This window comes from Triturus cristatus, chromosome 9 (assembly GCF_964204655.1).
Source record: "Triturus cristatus chromosome 9, aTriCri1.1, whole genome shotgun sequence".
Taxonomy (NCBI): domain Eukaryota; kingdom Metazoa; phylum Chordata; class Amphibia; order Caudata; family Salamandridae; genus Triturus; species Triturus cristatus.
Genome location: NC_140592.1, coordinates 302,156,122 through 302,179,416, shown reverse-complemented (window position 1 = coordinate 302,179,416; position 23,295 = coordinate 302,156,122). Strand labels below are relative to the sequence as shown.

The 23,295-nt window shown below is 44.5% G+C and overlaps 1 long non-coding RNA gene across 1 annotated transcript in view; it reads right to left on the bottom strand.

Moving 5' to 3' along the window:
* Positions 1–22,881, bottom strand: part of LOC146797779 (uncharacterized) — a 41,602-nt gene extending 18,721 nt beyond the window's left edge. Inside the window, exons 1-2 of the long non-coding RNA XR_014969051.1 lie at positions 22,752–22,881; positions 18,401–18,470 (exon numbers count right to left, since the gene is read on the bottom strand). This is a non-coding gene — a long non-coding RNA (uncharacterized LOC146797779). The remainder of the gene's footprint in view (positions 1–18,400; positions 18,471–22,751) is intronic.
* Between the last annotated feature and the right edge of the window lie 414 nt (positions 22,882–23,295).

Here is a 23,295-nt window from a genome sequence, read left to right as displayed (position 1 = left end):
GATCATCCACAAATGCAGTAATGCTTCAGGATCTCGCTCTTTCCTTCTGCTCTTAGGGAGCTGTAAGATCAGCCAGCTCCCTTCTGCATGGCTGCCTACAGTAGGATGGTTTCCAAGACAAAGACCCAAGTCAATGGAGCACTGAGAGTGGCTAAGGCTTTGACGGTCATCATCCCACCCAATTCTTAACTCCATTTTATAATCTGAAGCAAGTCTCAGGATACATGGAGTATGCTGCACAAGAACACTACATAAAAGCAGAAATTAAGACTCTCCCCCACGAGCAAAACTGGTGACCCCGTATAGATTGAATACACTGTAGAAATAGTCTGAAAAAATCACTGAGTGATGTAAGTGTTTACGTGGTAAGTGCATGTTCGAGGACTGACTCCTGCCGTGCCAAATCAGCATTTCATACTTTTAAGACAGTTAAGTGGGTACCGGTGCACTGGATAATGAAAATCCCCATTATTTTCAAACCAAGAAACATTGCAGTTCATGGTGTGCCTTATATGAAAATACATTGTTTGTGTCAACTGTAGTAGGCCAAGAGCCATAGACACTTCCTTAGCAGAATAGAAGTGTTGAAGTTTCTTCTGCTTTCACCACTGCTCTCCAGAAAAGAGTGATTTGTATAACTGTGTTCCCTGTGACCCTTTCCATATTCCCCTTAAATTCTCCTATAAGGTATCTATTAAAACTGTATGTAACACACTACACCATAGGCTTTGAGTATGTGTTTTTTTGTGTTTTCAACCTGACAAGAGATAGTAAACTGGTGAACTGAGAGAGGGTTTGCTACTTTCAGTGATTACAGAGAGAAAGGGAAGGAAGTGTGTGATTAAATAGAGGAAGAAAGAAAAGATTGAATGTGAGCTCTTTGACACTGCCTGTCACCCTATGTCATCTAGCTGTTCTTCCTTCTCCTGCACTCTTTCATTGTGCCTCAATAATTTTTAGCTTAGACTTGACAGTGTAGCCTGCTATCCCAGCACACTTCATGCATGGCTGGCTGTGACCTGGTATTCGGGTCTGGTGGCTCAGTGGACTAATGCGCCCACTGCAGAGGCCTGTAGTTAAAATGAGTACCGTTGGGTAACAATAACCATCTTTTATTCAGCGCCAAGATACCTTTCGGGTGAATGTGCGCTTTACAAATACACATTATGTTAAAACCCAGCAATTGAAAAAAAGGTCCCCTCTAGGTTAGCATAAATTACACCCTTAATATAATGGATAATATGTGGTCTACCGCCATGCAGTATATATCGGCAGCCTCTCAGGATGATGCCGAGTGAGCTCCTCATCGACTTTTTGGTCTATTACCAAGTTATAACCCTTCTTGGCAAAACCACCCCTCTTGCTAGAAGAGCAAGCACAACAGGAGAGAGGACAGAAAAGGCCAGACAAACCAGATCCAGGAAATGTTTTTCACAAGTTATAAATCCTAGGCTAAATTAAATACTAATCAACCTGATGTGCTCAAAACCAGATGTTTACAAAGTCCTGCCTCCAAAAGTGGGAATAACTCCTAGCCTCTGGGACCTTCTCAGGAGAGATCCCTCTGTGGTTGATGGATCCATCCAACTGGTAAATCTGGAGCTTTGGTTTTCAGAGTGGTCTCTGGACATCAAGAGACTGCAAGCTACAAATCGGTGCACTGGGCGGGATTTTGTGAGGACAACTCTAAAGTGAGCGAGGAATGGACAAATAGCTAAAGAAGAAACAAACATAATGTGTGTTCGTAAAGCACATGTTCACCCAAGGGTATATTAGTGCTGAATAACAGAGGTTTATTGTTACATAAACAAATGGTACTCATTTTATCGCTGAGTGGACACACCAGGAGATGAACCTGTGATCGTGAGGTCAAATGCAGGCCCCTGCAGTGGATGCACTAGTACACTAAGTCACCATCCCTGTAGGATGACTGCTACCTGAAAGAAATGTAAATGTGTGTAAATGGTTATTTAGCTAATATAAAGGCTGCCTGGGAGCCAATGTAGGCTAGTATAGCTAGAATCATTTGAGCTTCATGGTAGCAAAGATTCTTCTCTTTAAAAGTAGTGGAAGAGTTTCATCAGCTGAGTTCTGGAGTGTGCGCTCTTAATGGAAGACCATAAAAAAGTTTTGCGCTAGGTAGTCTAAATGTATCCTACTAAAAATGTATATTTTGAAAGCAGTAGTTTCATCTTAAACATAAACTTTCAGTGCATTTTGCAGCAGCCTGTATTATGTTGTGTCTGATGAAGTTTTTAAATAATTACGTATTCACAGTAATTAATGTAACAGGCTATGACCTCGAAGCACTATGAAAACAAGCATTGGCATCGCCAATAGGTCTCGCTTTTGGGACCTTATAAGTGTTTAGCAATGCAGTACATTATCCCTCACTGGCATGCCCACACACTCTTAACTCTTAACCGTGCATTCCTTCTGTGGCACAGGGAGGAGGTGTTTGTGCGTGTGTGAGTGTGCACGTGGTAGCAGTAGCAGTAGTACTGGATGCAGACCAGCACAACAACAAATGCAGCCAAGGTAATCAACGCGATCCCGGTAAATAGGATTTAAGGTGAACCGATGCGGGTGCTGAGGCAAGGCGCATCCCGGTCTTCTGTCTAGAGAGGGAGCGTCAGAGAGAAGGCAGACGGCTCCTCCGCACCACATGGGGGGGCACCTCAAGACCAGACAGACTGAACACCTACCTCTTTGTCACAGCCCGCTCCTTTTATGTGCAAGCTCATCATTGTAAGACGTGTCTCCAGTACCAAAGCTTTTTAACCCCTTAGGACCCATTGTATTGTTCTATAAGAGGGACACACAATTATATTTACATTATAATACAGTGAGGTTCTATTTGTTGACCCTTTGGTTGCGACATAAGCTACCTCGCTTCATACTTTTAAGCTGGAGTAAATGTCAGGTGAGGCAGAAGAGCGGGTTGGGCCCCTGCTGCGGAGATCAGTGTGTGACATGGAGCATTCGGCTTCACAGAATTGAACTTTGATGAGGTCGGTAACTCTAGCGCCTCACACCCGGACTGCCCTAGCACCTGTCATTTAGAAGACAACTCTGTGCAGTTCACATAAATCAATGTGTCTGGTGACTTTTCAGTTGAGTCGCTCCTAAATGTAGCAGCGCCTTCAAGCAACACTCTGAGCGCTATCCAAACCCCAGCAATCCACATGTTACATTTGCACAAACCATCAAAGTGTATTACGTTCAAACTTTGACAGCCTTCCGAATGAGATACTCACTTGTTTGAACACATTGCAGTTATGGAAATTAATTCGGAGAGCACATATGTGCAATTAACATGGAAGAAAGATAGAGAAAGAGAGACAGCGACAAACACAACAGAGATATGCACAGTAAAATTGTAAGAAAGCAAAATAAAGTGTGACGCTAGAGGGGAAAGGCGATGGAAAGCAGCAAAGATGAAAGAAAGACGAGAAGAAAGAAGAATACAAAGGAGTAAAAGAAAGAAGAGAATAAGGTGAACAATTATACTGAAATAGGAAGCTATTAAAAGAAAAACAAAAGAAGTAAAGGAGGCAGTGAAGAGAGCTAGAAAGACATATCTAAATAAACAAATACGTATTGTACCATTTGTACCCTTTTTCAATGACCCCTGTATTATAAACAAAGGCAACCTTTGCTGAAGCCGGTACTCTGGCAGACAGAGTAGGTCATAAAACACTCGCGTTTCTCTAGTTCAGGAGTAAAGAGCGGTTCACAGTGAAGTAGCATCGTTGACAAATCATTCACAAAAAACCTTAACTGTAGGAGAAAAAAAAGGGAGAGTTTAAAGGGAGTGGTGCGTGCGCGGCCGTGAAAGTGATCGCGATTGCGATCAAGCGCGCGGCGAGGGATGCGCTTAATGAGCATGAGGAATGCCATATGGCGCCTCTGCTCACAAGCGCGTGCCCGCGCACATGCACTGCAAACTGTAGCCGGCGGTAGCATTTTTTGAAGCCCTTACTTAAAGTCTCGCCAGACCAGCGCAGGTGCTGGGTCAGGCAAGACCTAAACATGTTACTATTCTCTGCACCAAAAAGGTTTCATATCTGAGACGCTCCTGTTATATATGTGTTAGAAGGTGGTTCTGACACTATGGGCCGCCCGGATTTTTTGCTTTTTGAGCACCTAATTGTTGAGCTTTTACTGTGGGGGAGCCTCATAAATTGGGACTCACCCACAGTGAACTCAGGATGTAAGAGACTGCATGGGGATTTTACTGGTGTTCCCCTGGCTTGACCAGGCCACTGTTCAGCAGCTGGAGTAAGGGACACCGGGCTGGTTACATGCAGACATGTGTACATGCGTGTGCAGACGTGTACGGGCTGCGCAGGGGAGATTCCTAGCATGCGCAGTCCAGGAGCAGCTACAAAGTGAATGGTGTGGCAGGACTTATGCAGTATTGGGTGGTGACATGGAATAGGCTTTATACATTGGAAAGAAACATGCCAGGGAAAGTCAGTGTGTCTTACTGTTTTTTCACTTCATTATTCCCCTATGGGAATGTGGAGCCAGGGGTTAGATTAACTTCCATTAGGCCTACAGATTCCAGACACGCACTTAAGTCCAATGTAGCAAATGTGAAAAGAAGTATTCTGCAGAGTCCAAAGTCATATTTGTACTGCTTTTGGGTCATCCAGAACTGTCATATTTCTCTGAGCCAGCCATGGCCAGACCCAGGCTGAGGGCTGACCTCAGCTGGATGGATTGATAACCTTTCTTCCACAAGCTAGGGCCTCCTCTCCACGAAGAGAAGATGGGTGGGGCTACAGGCTCATCCATTAGCAGCTGTCACTGGGTGCCAGGCACCAGGCTGCACCAAGGAGGGAAGGCAGCGTGGGGGATGAGGCTTCAGAGACAGATGGCCAGAGACACTGGACGACGCCATTTTGAACAAACCCAGAGGCTGGACAAGAAGGAGGGAGCAGGGGCAGGGACATGATGTGTCGCTGTTTGATAGGACCAACAGAGACTTCCAGCCAGCTCCCTACTCAACTTTTAAAAAGTGCTTGCACAGGAAGAGAAGCTCTCTCTGGGGTGTGGTCTGCTGAGGCTGAAGGTGCTGGAGCCTGGCGCAATGGGCAGTTGGAAGGAGAGACCCCCTGACTGCCCCCAGGAACCTAACAGCACCAGAAGAAGAGCGCAGGACCGGTGCGCAGGAGCAGTGGCCTCTGCGCAGGGAGAAGAAAGGCCACGGAGGAGAGCCAGGCGAAAGGCTGGCGCAGGGAGCAAGTGAAGACAGCACCCTGCTGAATCAGAGACCCTGAGGGCGGAGGAGAGTGTTCCCAGTGGCTGGGGCTGGTAAAGAGGAGCATGAAGCGCCCCATAATGCCTCGTCAGGCATTTGGAAATCTGCCGTTTTGGTGCTTTGTGGCCCCCAGAGGAGGGGGGTCACTCTCACTTGTGAAAAGGTGCTGGGGGAGCTGCTGGAGGAGCGCAGTCTTCCCCCCCCCCCCCCCCCCCCCAGCACGAAGAAATCTGCCATTTTGGTGCCTGGTGGCCCCCAGAGGAGGGGGTCACCCTCATGTGTGAAAAGGGGGGCAGGGGGGCTGCAGGAGCACCACAGTCTCCCCCAGCAGTAAGAAGAACAGTCCACCCATAAGTTTCATGGGGCATCTGAAAGAATAACCCCTCTAGGGCTCAGCCAGCCTTTAACACCTTCTAGGCTGGAACTTTTGTTCTACAGCTGAGGGTGTACTATGAAGTGCATCATGGAGTGAAGGGCTGAGTTGGGGATGTCTGGAGAAGGGCATCCCCTGGAGGTGAAGTGGTGTAATTGAACCGAAATGCATTTACTATTGGTTATTTCTTTTTAGATGGACTGGAAGTCACATGTGTAAAGTGAAGTACCTGTGTAAGGTGATGTTAAGCTAAATGGAGTTATGTTGCTGGACCTTCCTGCTAGGGGGTCTGGGCGTATTTACGTAATCCCATGCTTTTACCTGTGATTCCTTTTAAAGTGAAGAGGCGCACTGCAGGAGAAGTGTAGTTGCCAGGAGTAGTACTTCTTTTGAAGGGACTGTAAGTCACATGTGTAAGGTGATGTTAAGCTAAATGGAGTTATGTTGCTGGACCTTCCTGCTAGGGGGTCTGGCTGTATTTACGTAATCCCATGCTTTTACCTGTGATTCCTTTTAAAGTGAAGAGGCGCACTGCAGGAGAAGTGTAGTTGCCAGGAGTACTTCTTTTGAATGGACTGTAAGTCACATGTGTAAGGAGATGTCATAAGCAAAGTGGGGCTATGTTGCCAGACAGTCCTGCTAGGGTGTCTGGCTGTATATGCGCAATCCTGTGATTTCATCTGTGATGCCTTTAGGGGCTGTAATTGCAATGCGTTCAAATGATCAACCAAGGTGATGAGTACTGTCATTCTAAAGTGTGCGTAAACATGGATTCTTGCTGCTGCGCTTAGGTGAAGTCCCCAGGCTGCGAGCCCTTAAGATATAGAGGTGCATACTTTATGCTCAGTAGGAGATGCTCAGTCAGTGTCATGTGTCACCAAGGCAGGTTTACCCCTTTTTAATGCTTGTTGAGGTAATGGGGTGGGTCGCCACTGGGATGATGCCAGTGCGCAGGGCCCTCGCTCCAGGTTATGTTCAACTATCTGCATTGGGGGCAAGTTGATGTGCATATATGGGAGTGGTGGTGCTAGACCCCACCCCCCCTTTGCGGGACGGGTGGAGATGTTATGCAATGTCACAAAGTAATTCCAACAGCTTATGTATATTTGTAAATTGGTGCATAGTATTGAGTAGTGTGTGTGTTTAATAAATGTACTCTTACTTTTATAAAGCAAAGTACAGACTGGACAATCAATTATTGAGTGTTATTTTTGTGCACCTGCAAATGGCGATTACTAGCCCACACCACCTCCCTTGAGTAAGCCTCAGACTGCTCTGCAACGCTACCCTCTGAGAGTCAGGCGCTACAATTGGGTGTTTGGCTCCCAGTGAAGGACAAATGTAGTCATGTTATTTGTGCAGGCCTCACAGATGCTGCCTCGTTTTCCAACAATACGTATGTCTACAATGGTTACATTCACCAACTGAGCCTTCCTACCCCAAACACGGTGCAGTTCCCGCAGAATAATTTAACTTGCATTTATTTTTCTGCTGCTCCGAAGCAAAATCTCACATGGTGGGTGTTCCCTGTAATGGCCTAGATGACAGGAGGCGCGCCACATGCTGTGACCCCACCAAGGACCATTGTCATTCTGTAGAAGGTGACAATAGACCAGGGTCGGATTGATAAATAGGGCAATGGACGATGGGCCGATATCTGAGTTGCAGCTGTGGGCTTCATTTTTGGTCAGTGTGGTGGCCCATTTGATCTGTGTCTGTGCTGTTCGAATGCCCCCAGCAGCCCAGTGGGGCTCTGAGTCGCCTTTCTGGAGGCAGACGGGCCTCTATTACCTCCCTTTTACCAGCAGGGTGGAGGTGTTAATCCCAGTCTCTCGGCAGGCGGCCCATTAATGAAAGCAGACGGAGTAGGGGCAGGGGACTGAGCAGAAGTGGCCTTACTTATATTCAGGTGCGGTTCACCATTGTGAATAAATCTGTGCATAAAAAGTCCTGGTAACATTTGCATTTATCTGAGTGAAGCAAAGAAAACACGCCTCTTTTATAGAAACCCCCCCTCCATCTTTGTATAATACTTAAAATACTGAAGCGGTATTTGAGAGGCACAATCCGCAAATCTGGGTCACTTTTTAAGGGTGCCTGGGCCTATTTTTAATCCCAATCCAACCCTGCAATAGGCCATGCCAGAGAGTGCGTGAAGGGGGAGGGCTGAGAATGCTGCTGCAGCCTTTTGGATTCGGTATGAGCTGCCTGCCAATCCACTAATAATAATGAAAACAACAGGAGATAACACTGGCATGAGGCTGCATAAAAAAAGCAGACCACAGCTGGTCCTCAGGCACTGGTCCATCGCCCGGTGCCCGAGTGCCTGCTTTCCCAATCGGACTCTGGCCAACATTCTATTATCACTTCACAAGGGGACACTTCACATGCATGGAGACACATTGCTCAAGCAGAGACACTTTGTGTGTGCGTCAACATCAGAAGACACTTGTTGGGGCTTGGGGGGACTATGGGTCATGTGGCAAATTTGCTGTGTTTCATTCTACATTCCCCTCTTCTAAATCACCCCATTTTAAAATACATAACTTGGCTTGAGATGGAGCTTATCAAGTGTGATTACTATTCATACTGACTGAATTTGATTTCTAATCCTTTATCACCACGGGGAACAAACCCTGACTGCTTGCTATTGCATTATTTGAGAGTCAAGTTTAGAAAATGAACAACCGTGGTATCCAAATGGAAAGAAATAGTCTTGAGCTTTGAAACACCAGTGATAATTATCAGAATCTACCAGCTATACTGCCCAGTAACCACCTACTGACACTGACAGATAGAATAGGTGTGGTTTAGCCATGAAACTTGCACACTTGACATCCAATCTCAGCTTTACCACTTCACCTAAATATGCTGGAAATAAACACTGTATTCTAAAGCTGGGCAAGGAGGATCACCGCTCAGTGACAATTCCCTAGGTTCCTTGGCCTTGCCATCAGAGTGACTGTCACCCCAGTTTCTCTCTTGAACTAGTCATAAACATAGAACAAGAAGAAATGGTTTTAAATCCCAGCCTCCAATTCAACCAGATTGTGTGCTCTGGGCCATCACTTTTGAACTTGTTTCTCTGCTCCTTTTTTTGGCACAACTGCACATATTTAGAATTATTGTACAAGTGAATTGTAAGCAGATAGTTATAATGGATGGGACAGTGCCTGGGGAAGGGGAATAGTGCCCAGTCTAATGGTATATTCACAAGATGAAATACAGTGGCAAATATATATCCTTGCAACAAATAACAGTGTGCTGCATTCTCAGGTCTACCACTTAACTGTTTGTTCCCAGGCAACTCGCACTGTCCTTGTACCTTTCCCCACCGATCTGATAATATATCAGCACTTTGAAACAGGCCTAATGTAAAAAATAAACATCAATGGCATACTTCAAAGAAGATCTCCAGTATGCAGTGCTTAATTTGAGCCGGTGGTTGCTGGTGGTGGCCACCGGCACTCTTTTTTAGGGACCGGCCCATATCTATTCCCTTAAAACATTACCTGAGTGCAAGAGAGTGAAAGCACACGAACGGGGAAAAAGCAGGAAGAGAAAGACAGAAAAACGCCACAATGGGAGAAAGCAGGGACTTGCAGGAGTGAAATAAAGGGGTAGGTAGTGTCTGGCAGTGTGTTAAAGCGGCCTGAGGTGGGTTCAGGACTACGCAGACTTGGGTGCATATCAGCAAGGGTCGGCGATAATAATCGCTAAGCGCACTTAGCGCTAGGATAATTATCGCCAGCTATCGCTGCTTTCTATCGCGGAGATAGCGTGCTATCAGCAACGCTTATCTCCAAAGCGATAGACATGCAAGCGTTAGCTGGAAAACAGTGTGATTATCGCTGGAAATCCAGCGATAATTGCACTGTGACCGGCGATACCTTGCTGATAGGGCAGGGTGGTCTTAGCCATGTAATCCACCTCCCATTGGATTACATGGCTAAATCAGAACTAAAGCAGGCATAAGTAAAGTAGCAATAACCTTGGTTAGCGCTACTTTTCTTAGCGCTATGCTTGTTAGCGATTCCCTTGATAATTGGAGAAATGTCGGTTAGCGACATTTCTCCAGTTATTTCGGGAAGGAACGCCCACTTTGCATCTCATTAGAGATGTAAAGCTGGGCGTTCGGTAAATAGGTGCTAAGGCAAGGATTCATGCGATAGCGTGACCTTGCTGATATAGCGATAAAATTATCACTGCTTTTCGGCCGAAAACGGCCGCTAAAGCAGCAATAATTTTTTATCGCCGCCTTGTAGATATGCCCCTTGGTCCTTGGCGTGTTGACATTTAATAGCGCCAGCCGCAAGTTTCTGAGGGGCGCTTTGGGTACCGACAGTGATTTTTTTCCAAATTAAGCACTGCCAGCATGGTATTGATAAACAGATTTAGATTGTTAATCAGAAGGTGGCAGGATTTGCTCCTCAAGGGATGAATTTGTTCCTGGAGTTGTATTGTGCAGGACCCCTCCTGTGCTGCAGCTCCTCCATCCCAGCCACCAATAGTTACCGCTACACAGCTCCTAAAAGGCTGAAAAAGTAAATTGAGATGTGCTTGTCTTTTGAGAGGGTTAAACATGTGGGGAAATTGCCATCCCGCAGTACCTCTCTGCAGGCAACAGGACAAGATGCCCAAGTGCAAGGCAGACCTGCAAAATTTCGGATGTTTGGCCACACTAACCTCTAAGGATATTAAATTCACACAGCGCAACAATTAAGCTTTCAGTGTGTTATACAGTGCTTAGTTTGTGCCAGTGTTTGCAGCTCTCTGATCAGACGTTGACCGCAGAGGAAGTGAGAAAGTCTGAAAAAGAAGAACGAGGTAAAGAAAGATAGGAAAACAGTGTGAAAGAGAGAAAACTGTGATGAAAAAGCAGCAGCAAGAGTGAAAATAGAGAGAGAAAGTGGGGGGGGGGTGGAATAAAGAAGGTGGTGGAAGAAAGAGACATCTGCAGTTGCAGTGGAAGGCCCAAATTTTGGTGAGAAGTAGAGAATTGTATGCAGAGTCACAACTACAGCCAAATTTCGGGGGGTGGGGGGGTAAGAAAACAATTTGGAGGGGGGGGCTAATTCTTCCAGCAACAGGCAGAGTGGAGATACAGGGGCTCTAAGAAGGGTTGAAAAAACAACAAAGCCTCAGTAACAAGCAAATGGTCTTTTAAAGACCTGTGAAGTACTCGGGTGCGGCTGTGTGTGTGCCCGGGAAGCTGTCTCAGCCCGGGCTGCCACACACGATAGGGGGGCTGAAGACCTTTGAGCCCAATGGACGTTGCGCGCCTGATTGTATGTGATCTCAGTAAATGTAACGTAGGTGGAAGGAGGAAAGGGGATGGTCAGGAGCGAACTCACAGAAGAGTACCTGGCTGCTCAAAAATCAAAAAGAGAAGCTATTAACTTTGAATGTAGGGGGGTTTTAGGTGATTTGGGGTGATCACCATCCCAAGTGCCATAGATGTTATAACAACTCATGGGAATCTTGGCTGTAAAAATAAAAGAAGTTAGATGCTCACCAGACGTTTGACATAGACCGTCATGGAAGGATAAGTAGTAGGTGAGATGGGGGGGGGTAGAGGCAAGGCCTGAGAACCTGTAGCAAAGAACCATCAGTGTTCCATAAGAAAGAGAGGTCAAACACAAGACAGAATGGTTGTAGACAAAGCTCAGAGCGAAAAAATAAAGAAACCAAGGTTGTAAATTGCAACATACGGAATCCATATGTATTCCGTATGTATTCCGTAAATTGCAACATACGGAATACATATGGATTCTTGGCTATTAATCGAGAGCAATAAAGCCATACGCTGGGACGGTGGCAAGACTATTAAATAACATCCATAGCATTGTGGAGTATTAAACACTGACCAGGAGTAAGTGAGATAATGAAATGAGTGACCATTAAGACCAGGTTAAGAGTCTGGTAAAAACTAGGAGCCATCAGCGTTTCTGTAAGATGTGGAATGTTTAGGACAAGATGACAGCAAAGAAAGATAAGAGCCAAGGATGAGGTTATGAGCCAGTTCTACTAGATAAGCTGTAGCAGAGGGAAGCAAGTCATTCCTGGCGAAAAAGCGGGGTAGAGCTGGAGGCCGCCTTGTGGAAAACGAGAAAGTTACTGTTCAAGATGGGAATGTCTGCCATGAATGGACTTGAGGGTCCCTGTTTGTCTCTGAGGTGAACAATGGTTAAATCTTTTTAGTATGGTATTTCTGGAAGAGTAGTGCCTTTATGAGGTGAGGGAAGGAGTACAAGGCATTGTGGAAGGAAGGAAGTTCCAGATCTTTTGAGCACCATTAGAAATTAATTGACTCAAGGTGTGTTGTTTCTTCAGTTTAGGGATCGTCAGACACATGATCACTTTCCCGCAGAGAGCCCTGCAGTCCCTGAAACTTTGAGTTTGCCAGCAATGTACTTAAAATACTTACATGATGTGCTTTGTACATCACGCAGGCCTTTTTGAATGAGTAAATTATTGCTTTTTGTATAGCGCACGACCACTCAATGAGTGTCCCACTAGGCAAAGAAGATGGGACGGGCAGTAAAAAATTTTCGCTTAAATAGATAGGTTGTAAGAGATTTTCTAAAATACGCCTCATCCATGTGGGATCTAAGTTGGAGTGGAAGCGGATTCCAAATCTTTGCAATATGTACCGAGCTTTGCTCCTGAGGCAAATAGGTTAGAAGTGAACTTGGATAATGTGATTAAAGAGCAGGTACCTAAAATCAGACACGTTTCCGCATGTTGTATAGGCCGCAAAACACATTTTTGGAACTCCCACCATGTGTGCCTTTACATAATCTTGTCCAGAAATGACCACGGCCCACCTCCCTTATTGGCTCTTTTTCTGGACAGATGGTGTAAAAAGGGAGCTGGGAGGAGGGCAGGGTAATGGCTAACTCTTTTGGAGCCAGGGATCGGTTTGTTAATTGTTCCTTATCGGGCAGCAGCATAGGCAAGAGTATGTGTATTCAATTTTAATATAAAGCAAATTTTGATCACAAAGGAAAATTCCAATTGATAGCTGCACTTTTATTATATAGCTGGTAGCTATGCCACCCACTTCTATTATTAATGATGCATAGATTCGATGATGCTATATTATTATAAGACACGGACTCATAGCAATATAAAGCCCTTAAAGACAGTAGCAAATAGATACCTGCAACCAATACTGAGGATTCTTCATGCCACAACTGGTGCACGAAGACTGGAAATAGACAGGTTATCTTTTGCATTGAATGCTAAGTACCTATTTAAGACTTCCCAATTGCACATATGGGTTAAGTCATTATCACATTTGTGAATCGGGAAAGTCTTTTTTAAATTTGAAGAATATTTTTAAATAAATTCATTGGCTGGTCTGATGTTGAAAATAGACCGTTGTTTAAAATGTCCTATAAAATAAAGAATCATCAAATCAGGTGTTTGTTAAGCGCGACTGCTCACCCGTAAGGGTCTCTAGGCGCTGAGGGGTGTGAGGGGTGGGGTTCGCAGGTTCCAGTCCATCAAGGAGGGGGTCTGTCGAAGAGCCAGGTTTTGAGGTTGCTTGCGAAGATGAGGAGCGATGTTATCTGTCTGAGGTGGAGCAGAAGGTCGTTCCAGGCTCTGGCTGCGCGGAAGGAGAAGGAACGGCCTCCCGATCTGGTCTTTCTGGTGCGGGGGACCATGGTGTAGGAGAGCTGGGCTGATTGTAGGGTCCTTTGGGGTGCGTGGAATTTGAGTCGGCTATTCAGGTATGCTGGTCCGGTGTCATGGAGGGCCTTGTGAGCGTGGGTTAGCATCTTGAAGGTGACTCTAGCTTTGAAGTATGTAAACTTCATGAAATCTACCACATTACCAGTTATTCAGGAGAGGGGAGAAGGACTAGGAAATGCCTGAATGTGAGAATATATATACACCATCTGTTGCCCCAGTCACCAATTGTGAATCATTCAATGTTAACAACAGCGCTGTGTCATCAATGGCTCAGTACCATCAATGTGTCAATGTCATCAATGGCTCTGTGTCAGCAGTGGCTAAGTGCCATCAATGAGTTAGTGTTATATATGGCTCAGTGTTATGAAAATCTCAGTGCAATCAGCGGCTCAGTATCATCAATGTCTCAGCATCGTACTGGCACAGTACCATCAGTGGCTCACTAGCAGTTGCTCAGTATCATCAAAGCCCCCGCTTCCTCAATGGATCAGTCTCAGTAATTGCTAAGTACCATCAGTGGCTCAGTGTCATCCGTGGGTCAGTGTCATCAATGGCTCAGTATCATCAGCTGCTCAATATCATAAGTGTCTCAGCATCATAGAGACTCAGTATCATCAGTGGCTCAGTTTCATCAGTTGCTAGTATCATCATGGGCTCGGTATCATCAAAGCCTCCGTTGCCACACTGAAACCGTCTCATTAATTGCTTACTGCCATCAATGGGTCAGTGCCATCTATGGCTCAGTGTCATCAGTGGCTCATTGTCATCAGTGGCTAAGTGTTATTAATGGCTCATTGTCATCAGTGGCGCAGTGTAATCAGGGGCTCAGTATCATCAGTGGGTCAGTGCCACCAATGGGTCAGTGTCATCAGTGGCCCAGGATAATCAGCGGCTCAATATCATTAATGTCTAAGCATCATAAGTTGCTCAGTACTATCAGTGGCTCTCTATCAGTAGCTCAGTATCAGCAATACCGCAGTATCGTCAGTACGCTAGTATCAGAGACACAGTATCATCAATGACTAATTAGCTTGATATCAACAGCAGCTCAGAATTATTAATGGGTCAGTATTATTATTGGCTCACTATCATCAAAGACACAGTTTTATCAGTAAGTCAGTATAATCACTGACTTATTATTGTAAGTTATTTATTTGAGGGGGCGTGGCTTGCACCCACAGAAGATGGCAGCTCCTGAGTGATTCTCCAAAGGGCAGCACGTGTGCCGACAGCAATGCAGCATCTTTTTTCCTCAACCGACCGTGGGAACTTACGTCACAAACACCAAGGATGTCGGAGGTAACTTGGTTTTGACTTAGCCTCCCTCCACTGCGACCAGAAGTCGGCGTTTCTCCATTGCGCGGCTCTCTTCATAAGGCCGCCCGTCATTTTGTGAAGCCGAGGTTCTTCTCGCGTATTGAGCAGCTTCCCACTTAAGCTTTTTACCCCCTCTGTGCCTTCAGTTTGAAGACCTACTCGCTACAATATTAAACAAAATGCTCCAGAGTCAACAGCAATGGACTATTTTTTCCCCCATTCATTGCTATTTAACCCCTTCACTGCGGCGCGAATTCCACCGCAGCGCTGGGGGGGTGAGGGGTGAGCGCGGCGCCGCCATGCTCATGACGGAACCACGCCGTCATGAGTCACGGGCGAGCTGTGCTCATGACGGCGTGGTTCCGTCACGACTCCGCCCACTCTCTATTTCGCCCGCACAGGCGGGGAATTAGTGCCGCGTGGGAGGAGCGGCCGCCAACGGCCGCAGCATGACGGAACCAAGCCGTCATGAGCACACGCCGCCCGTGGCTCATGACGGCGTGGTTCCGTCATGAGCACGCAAGGGGATAATTGAAGCGCTGTGTTTAGAGAGAATTGGCTATACTGGTATTATTGAAAACATATTCTATGGTTCTTGCTGACTCAATCCATTCCTATGTCATCAGCCACCTCTACTTCTTGAGATGAATTGCTACCTACGGCTTCGTAATTAGTTTTTTTCTGTTACTGGTGCACTGTTTGTGCATTCTTCTATTTGCTGTGCCTCAATATTGTGATTAATCTTTCATTCACACAACAGAGTTCCTGTTTGATGAGTAACTCGGCTTGCCCTCTTGTTTTCTTCTATTTATGGGCAGATTGAAAAAAGCAAAGTCTTTGCTGGCGCTCTCTACCCGTACATTTATAAATAACTCATCTTTTTTCTCACAACTCGCAATAATGGAGGATTCAGTGGTTTCTTTGCATAGAGGCGCTTCTTCATCTGGTCCGAATGGGACCTCTGCTCCACTTGCAAATGGAAAAGCTTCTACCAAACACCTGAAAAAAGATCCGCCATCCCTAAAAAAATCACTTTTGGTTATCTCTATGAATCTTCTTTTGGAAGAGATACGTGCTTTGCGCCCTTTTATGGAAGAGACCAATGCTAAATTACAACACCTTACTGATAGATGGTCACAGATGGAGGAAAGACTTAATACTGCTGAACAAAACATTGAGTCATTTGGATCAACTACTCTTAAGATGAATGCCCTTCAAACTCAGGTTTTGTTTCTTCAGAAACAGGTTGAGGACCTTGAAAACAGAATTAGGAGAAACAACCATCGCATACATGATCTGCCTTCTTTAAAACATTACGCCCAAAGGTCTTAAACCTGCCTGATGGTACTCTTCTTAATATACAGAATGCTCACAGATTGGGTCATCAACCTACGGTTGCTTGCACCTTGAAAAGACCAAGATGAGCTATTTTATATTTTTGGGAATACACTGATCTTCTTAAAGTTCTGTCTGAGGTTAGATCCATGAAACGTGTATTATGGTCAGGTAATCCCTTGCACTTCTCTCAGGACTATGCAGAGAGTACATCTGACAGGCACAAAGAGTTTCTTGCTATGAGATCGGATTTTCACTCTCTTGGAGCCTACTTCACCTTTTTCATCCCTGTCTGTTTAAGGTCACCTACAACAATAAAACTACCTACGAGGATCCTGTCAACCTGAAGAGTTTGTTAATGCTTGCAAGACAGACACTATGGATACTTCTACAATGTCTACTTCTTAACCTGTTCTAATATTGTTATTCTTTGTGCTATTTTAGATGCCTTATAGCAATATTCATATATCCATATGTTACTATTAATAGTATACTGTTGTGTTATTAGAGTTATTATATAGTAACACTTATTTATTTCCTTACAGGTACTACATCCCTCATTTTGTAGCTTTCCCATTCTTCATATTGGATGTGCTGCGGTCTCTCTCGCCTTTCCCATATAGTTCGGACATGCCATCTGTTCCATGTAGTCTCATCCCCTCCCATCCCCTTTGAAATTTTTGTAGGTATGTTCTACTCTTTCTTCCTACTCTTATTACTATCCTATTTCTTTTTTTCAGTCTCAAACATTTATTTTCTAGGACATCTTTGCTTTCTTTCTCTTGCTACATTTGTTTCATTCTTTATTCTCTTTCATCCCTTACCTCCTGTTTATTACTTTTTAACTTCATTATGTATATATTAGTTGTCTTTTGGTCTATATTGTACATCCTTCATATTGTGTCTTGTTTATTCTGTTGTATTTCCCTTAAGATTATTTTATGCCCCTGAAAATTGTCTCTTGGAATGTCAGAGGGTTAAATTCCCCTTTTAAGAGACAACGTGTCTTATCGAATTTATCTAATCTAGATGTCAGCATAGCTTTAATTCAGGAATCCAATCTATCAGAAACTGAATCATTAAAAATGAGGAAAGATTGGGAAGGTGATATTTTCTTCTCACCAGGTGATGGCAAAAGAAATGGGGTTATAACTTTGTGTCATAAATCGCTCTGCACTAAGCTTATTTCTCAAGAATCTGATGATGAAGGCAGATGGTTATTTACTAAGTTGTTGATTGGGAAGATTCCTGTTTCTTTGTTTGATGCATAAGATCCTACCAATGCTGATGTTCATTTTTGGTCCAATTTAACCCAGCACCTTGTAAATTACCTTGATGATAATTTTATCCTTGCAGGTGATTGTAATCAAATTGTGGATCCCTTTCTGGATTGTAATTCTACTGTAACTTTTATTCCCACGAAAGCACATAAATGTTTTATGCAAACTATTAAACAGAGGAGTTTAATAGCTGCCTGGAGGCTTTGTAACCCTTCTTCGAGAGAATACACCTATTTTTCCCCGGCACAACAGACCCAATCCAGAATAGATCATATTTATATATCACACAACATCTCCCAGTCTTTACAATCTGCTAATATAGGTCCTATTCTCATATCTGATCATGCCCCTGTTTCAATTCAATTGGACATTATTTCTCAATCTACACTGCCTAAACGTTAGCATTTCAATTACTGGTTCATTTTAGGCCCTACTTTTACCTCCTCCTTTGTTTCTTTTTTTCATTAATATTTTTCCATTAACCAAACTGTCCTTCCACACCATTTGGGATGCGTTTAAAGCTGCAGCTCATGATTTTATTATTAGGTATATTACTAATAAACGAAAACAAACCTGCATTTCCACCGCAGAACTCCTAGCAAAGATAAAGAAACTGGAACATTCCTTTTACACTTTTAAATCAAAAGAATGTCTGTCAGAGCCTATTAAGACTAAAATTCAATTTAATAAGGAGTTTACAGACAATGGTTCATTGTATGTACAGTGGTCAAAATAAGTCAGGTAAACTGTTAGCCAATTACCTTAAAGTTAGGCAATATACGCTTCACATTGAGTCCATTAGTGATATATACCAGATGCCAAAATACAAAGATTCTGATATTTTAGAACAATTTGTACAGTTTTATAGGTCATTATACGTGCCGGAGGACATACCGTCAGACTCTGACATTTCTCTTTATCTCTGTACTATTCAAAAGTCCTCTGATATTTCAGTTCATTTTGGCTTGTTGGAATCTGATATGTCACAAACGGAATTACATAATGCACTGAATGCCCTTAAAAAGGATAAAGCCCCGGGTCCAGATGGATTTACAGTTGAATTTTACATGCATTTTGCTCAGTTACTCTTCCCACAATTATATGCTCTCATAACTTCTTTTTCATACTCACACAGATCTTCTGCCTCCTTTTTAGATGCCCTAATTCGTCTCATCCCAAAGGAGGGGAAAGATCCGCATCACTGCAAAAATTACAGACCTATTTCATGAGTCAGTGTTGATTATAAAAACATTTTTTTCAAGCTCTAGCTATGCGACTTGAATCCTACCTTCCTCAATTACTTTTTTTTAAAAAAGTTTTATATAGAGCAAACTTGACCCGAAGGTATCAGAGCGCTTTACATGAGCACCAGTTGCGTTACAGACGGACACATTCATTTTTCGGTCTTACGCCTACGGGTTGCAGTGTGCAGCACTGTTCGCGCAGCGTGAGACTTTTTGTAGGGAGTCTAAAACCTGACCTAGGAATCGCACACGCTTGTGCGTGTGCTTTTCCTTTTGGCCCACGCTATTGGCATTTGCGTGCGTTTTTTTATCAAAGACAGCATGCAATTGGCCAAAGACGGGCGCATTGCTCCGCCCATGGGCTATTGGTGTCTATTACGCGCACAGTGACGTGTTTTCAATTATCGTGCCCAGACACGGACGCGATAATTGAAACGAGATGTCTCGCTGTGGCGCACGCGCGCGCGCACCACTCGCTTTCCCAGCCTTGTAACAGCAGATCGAATCCACCCCCAAGTTTGCGGGGAGAAGCATACTTAGAGTTCTAACTTCACAAAGGCATTACGTAATGGCTGCTAAATACACTTGAGAACCGGCCCCTGATTTAACAGGGAATGTACTCACACTTCATCAGGGTCATATTTACGCAGGCAGGGCCAAGCACATGTGAATGTTTTACTGTTCAGTTACTTCGCGTGTTCGGTCATTAATCTGCCAGAAGTCTGGTGCTGCGATCTTGGAGGTGCAATGAGTGTTAAATAGTGGCGGACGTTTAAAATCGAAGTTTAATGCATTTGCCAAGGAATGGCTTTTGTCCTGTGACAAGTACCAAGTGCACGAGGAGGGGGCGCAAGAGCTCGAATGACTGCTCAGTTTTAAAGCTTTATTCGACATTTGTCATAAAAGCATTCCCCTATCCCTAATACAATAAATACTATATATAAAAATACATATTAAACATGGAATGTCGAGTAAATACATAATAAAAATACAAGTACTTCAATTTGTCAAATTTCTTAAAATATAGATTTTTCTATAAATAAAATACAATAATTCATACGGGAGAGTGCAAGATTGAGAATATACATAATTTCATTACGATACGATTGTCATAAGTGAACGAGTACGAATTGACCATGACCAGGCCAAAAATTTTGCTACCCCAACCACAAGCAATATGGAACAATCTGTTTCAAGTATCCTTAGGGCTGCGGATTGGCTACGGGTTCCCAAACTAGAGCACACAGGTTTTAACCATTTGCGTCTGGGGGACGAATACAATGGGCAACAGAACAAAAGATGGGAAATGTGCTCAATTTGTTCTTTACAGTGGTGGCAATGTTCATCCCATACTGAGGACCAGTGCTTCTTAAACGCATTCACCGGGAGTGTACCTATGCGAAATTGAAAATAGAGTTTTCTATCAAAGGGTTTTTCAATGATATCCCAAAAAATTTCGCAAGAAGGGTACATTTTTATGTCCAAGAAGCGAGATGTTAGGCTTGTACTTGTGACGTCACTAAACATTGTAAAATATACCATTTCCCAATATAGGTCTTTCAGCTTTGCCTTCGTAGGAAAGCAGGTTACGTCTTTGGTATCCCATAGATGATTCAAATTCATTTTTATAAGGAGTCCCCGGAGCTCCCTTAACCATGGGATAGTATGGAAACGGTCGAATTTAATAACGTCCGTCAGTGCCGCAGCATAGTGGCTCAATTCTGGGGTCACCATAATCCGTCTCCAATATAGAAGAGGGCGTAGCCTCGCTATGTCCTCTATTCCTTTTCTTCCCATATCCAATTTTAGTGGGATTATGGGTGTGCTTTGGGGGACCATCACAATACCTCGTAAAAACCTGTTTTCTGCTCGGCCCAGTTCTCTCAAATTAGAAAACCCCCATAGTTCAGAACCATATAAACAAGCCCCTAGTACTTTCATAGAATATATTTCCAACACACAATTTACTGGCTTTGTCAGCGAGGAGCGATGTTTTAGGGTAATTGCGCCTGCTAGCTGCCTAAACTTTAGTAAAGTTGTGGTTATGTGTGGCTTCCAACTCATTTTTCCTTGGAGAGTGATGCCTAGGTAAGAGAAAGAGTCCACCCTTTCTAGGGGTGTACCTTTATATTTTATTACACCTTTAAAGGTGGACTGCTGGTTGAGGCACATGAATTTTGTTTTGCAGGTGTTCAGTTCAAGGCCCCTCTCGTCGCAAAATATACCAAATGCATCAACCACTTTTTGGAGCCCACTGGGAGTGCGGGAAAGTAGGAGCGTGTCATCTGCGAACATGAGGATAGGTACACGAGAGCCTGCGATTACTGGGGCGTCACTAGCAATCTTCTCTAGATGCTCAACAATGCCGTTTATATAAATTGAGAAGAGAGTCGGTGCTAGGACACACCCTTGCCTCACCCCACGTTCTACCGGAAAGGGATCAGTTACTTCTCCTTGCTTGCCCCACCTTATTCTTGCAAAATTATTTTCGTGGAGACGAACAAGGAGTGTGAGCAATTCCTGGCTTAAGCCCTCGTCCGCCAAGGTCTGCCAAATGACTGCTTCAAACAGGGCAAGAGCGCCGCCGTGACGCAGCTCGCCGCAGATGGGAATTTATAGGCGGGAAAAAATACTTCGCTATTTTCCCATGTTACAGTCAGACACAACAAAAGAGCCCTGGGCAGCAAAGGAATTCCACCTCCAGGAAAAACCGAATTACACAAAAAGCTGCTTTGCAGACCATTCTGAAAACCACAGACTTCCAGCCTACTCCAGAAAAAAAAGCATCATTGTTTAAGTTGGGGCACGCCGTATTATACAGGAGCTGATTCTCCTATGCAAAAAAAGATACTCACGTAGTGAGCACAGTGTAATTTGCAGGGGCACAATCTTCTCAAAGATGCGGACACTTTTGCTGTGATAGAGAAAACATGCTTCTAGGCTCTGTGACAATTTCTAAAGTTGCGGAATATTAAATTAGCACCTCTTCAGGACTGACTATAAACCCATTTTTAGCCAACATACTTGAAATGTGATGTATACACCACCACGTGGCACCGTTTTTTCCAAATAAGTCCTCCCAAAGATTCCAGAAGGAGAAAGATTGCCGAGGGGGAACCCCCATGAACCCTCGTGGAATGAGCCGGGTCTCTTTCCATGTTGCCCTCTGTGGAACAAGTTGCATCTTTTATCCGGCGCCGGGTATGTTCGCAGGCTGCTATCTTGTCCTGCATTGTGTGTAACACACAAATAATTAAACAATCTGCATGTAACGTGTACCACTGTTAACCAGTTCCATGAACCAATGTAAGTAGTGCGGGCTGTAGATGGGCTCGGAAGCAGCGCGTGCAGTGGTACCGGGGCCCCTAAGAAGCCAGATAACTGCTGTACATTACTGCCAATGGGGGTCAAAGGGACCATTGACTTGCCTGCACCGGGGCAAATGACATCCTTGCTAAGCTACTGGCTGGATGTATCGACGAAGAGAAATGTATTAACGACGTCATCTCCAGAGGTTAGCCTTAGCAAATTGGACTCCAGGCGACAGGCACTGCTTGTCATATAATATCAAGTTTTTACGAAAATACTTTCAAAGAGGCACTGCTACACTCCTCTTATGGGCTTCACACTGATTAAAATACTACTCAATGTTTACACTTACACATGTGTGGAAATGCACTACCGTCTAAATAACTACGATAACCATAATGCCTCAGGGCACGGTATTCTGAGGTATTGATACCTCCGACTGTGATGTAACTAAGCAACTGTGAAATAGTGGCTTAGAAGGTCCGAAATGGAATGGGAGACCAGAAAAAGATGAACCGGGATTAAATGCATAAAACAGCACTGAAAGCCATTAACACTGGTGTGCTGGAGTGGGGCCACAGCAAACGTTTTTTGCAGAGGCGACAGCGAAAACGTGAAGTTCGTCAGATTTGAAGGTGTGAAAGAACTAATATTTATTGACCTATTCGTACTTAAAACTCAGTCACACTTCCGAAAGTACTTCTCGCATTTTAAATGTTTGGACTGGACACTTAAAACAGATAGACGTCTTTTGCGAACACTATTCCCGTTCTCACGCGCATTATGTTTCCCTGATGTGAACGCTTCGTGCTAACACCTATGTGGTTTGGCTCCGCCCCCGTTAATGGTAAGTGGCCATATGGACAGCGACACTAAAGGCTACATTGTCTGGTTTAGAACTCAATATATTGGCAAACGTGTTCCCGTACCTGGCATAAAATGCAGATTACAGTGTGCTTCTCTACGTCTCACCGCAGGAATTCTGCAGCAGGCACTCAGCCCACCGTGCAATGTCCTTCTCTCAGCGTTCCCAGGTCGAGATCTCTCACATCGACTCCTCTTACTCCGTCACCTCCTCATGTGACCCCTGCTGTATGCAGGGTGCGTGGGGGCGTGGCCTCGCAGCGCCCCACCTTTCTGGTGCTGTTTGCAGCCGGTGCGCCTGGTTACCAGGCACCTCTGGGAGCCATGGGAGTCGGCATGAGCCAGGTAAGATACCAGCACCTGAGCTTTGTTATCAGGTCAATCTGGCACGTGCTGTGCCTCCTCGGTTCTCGCATCGGATTCACACTCTGCCACGTTCCCAGAACTGCAACAACCATCACAACACTCTCTGCGTGTGAGTCCCGAGCATTTGTTAACAGAGTGAAGTGTGCTTGTGGTGTCTCGGCTGCATGTACCTTTGTAAGGTGTCAAAGACTGTGTAGGGACAGAGAAGGTTTGGCTTAACGGCTAGGGCGGCCGACCTTGAAG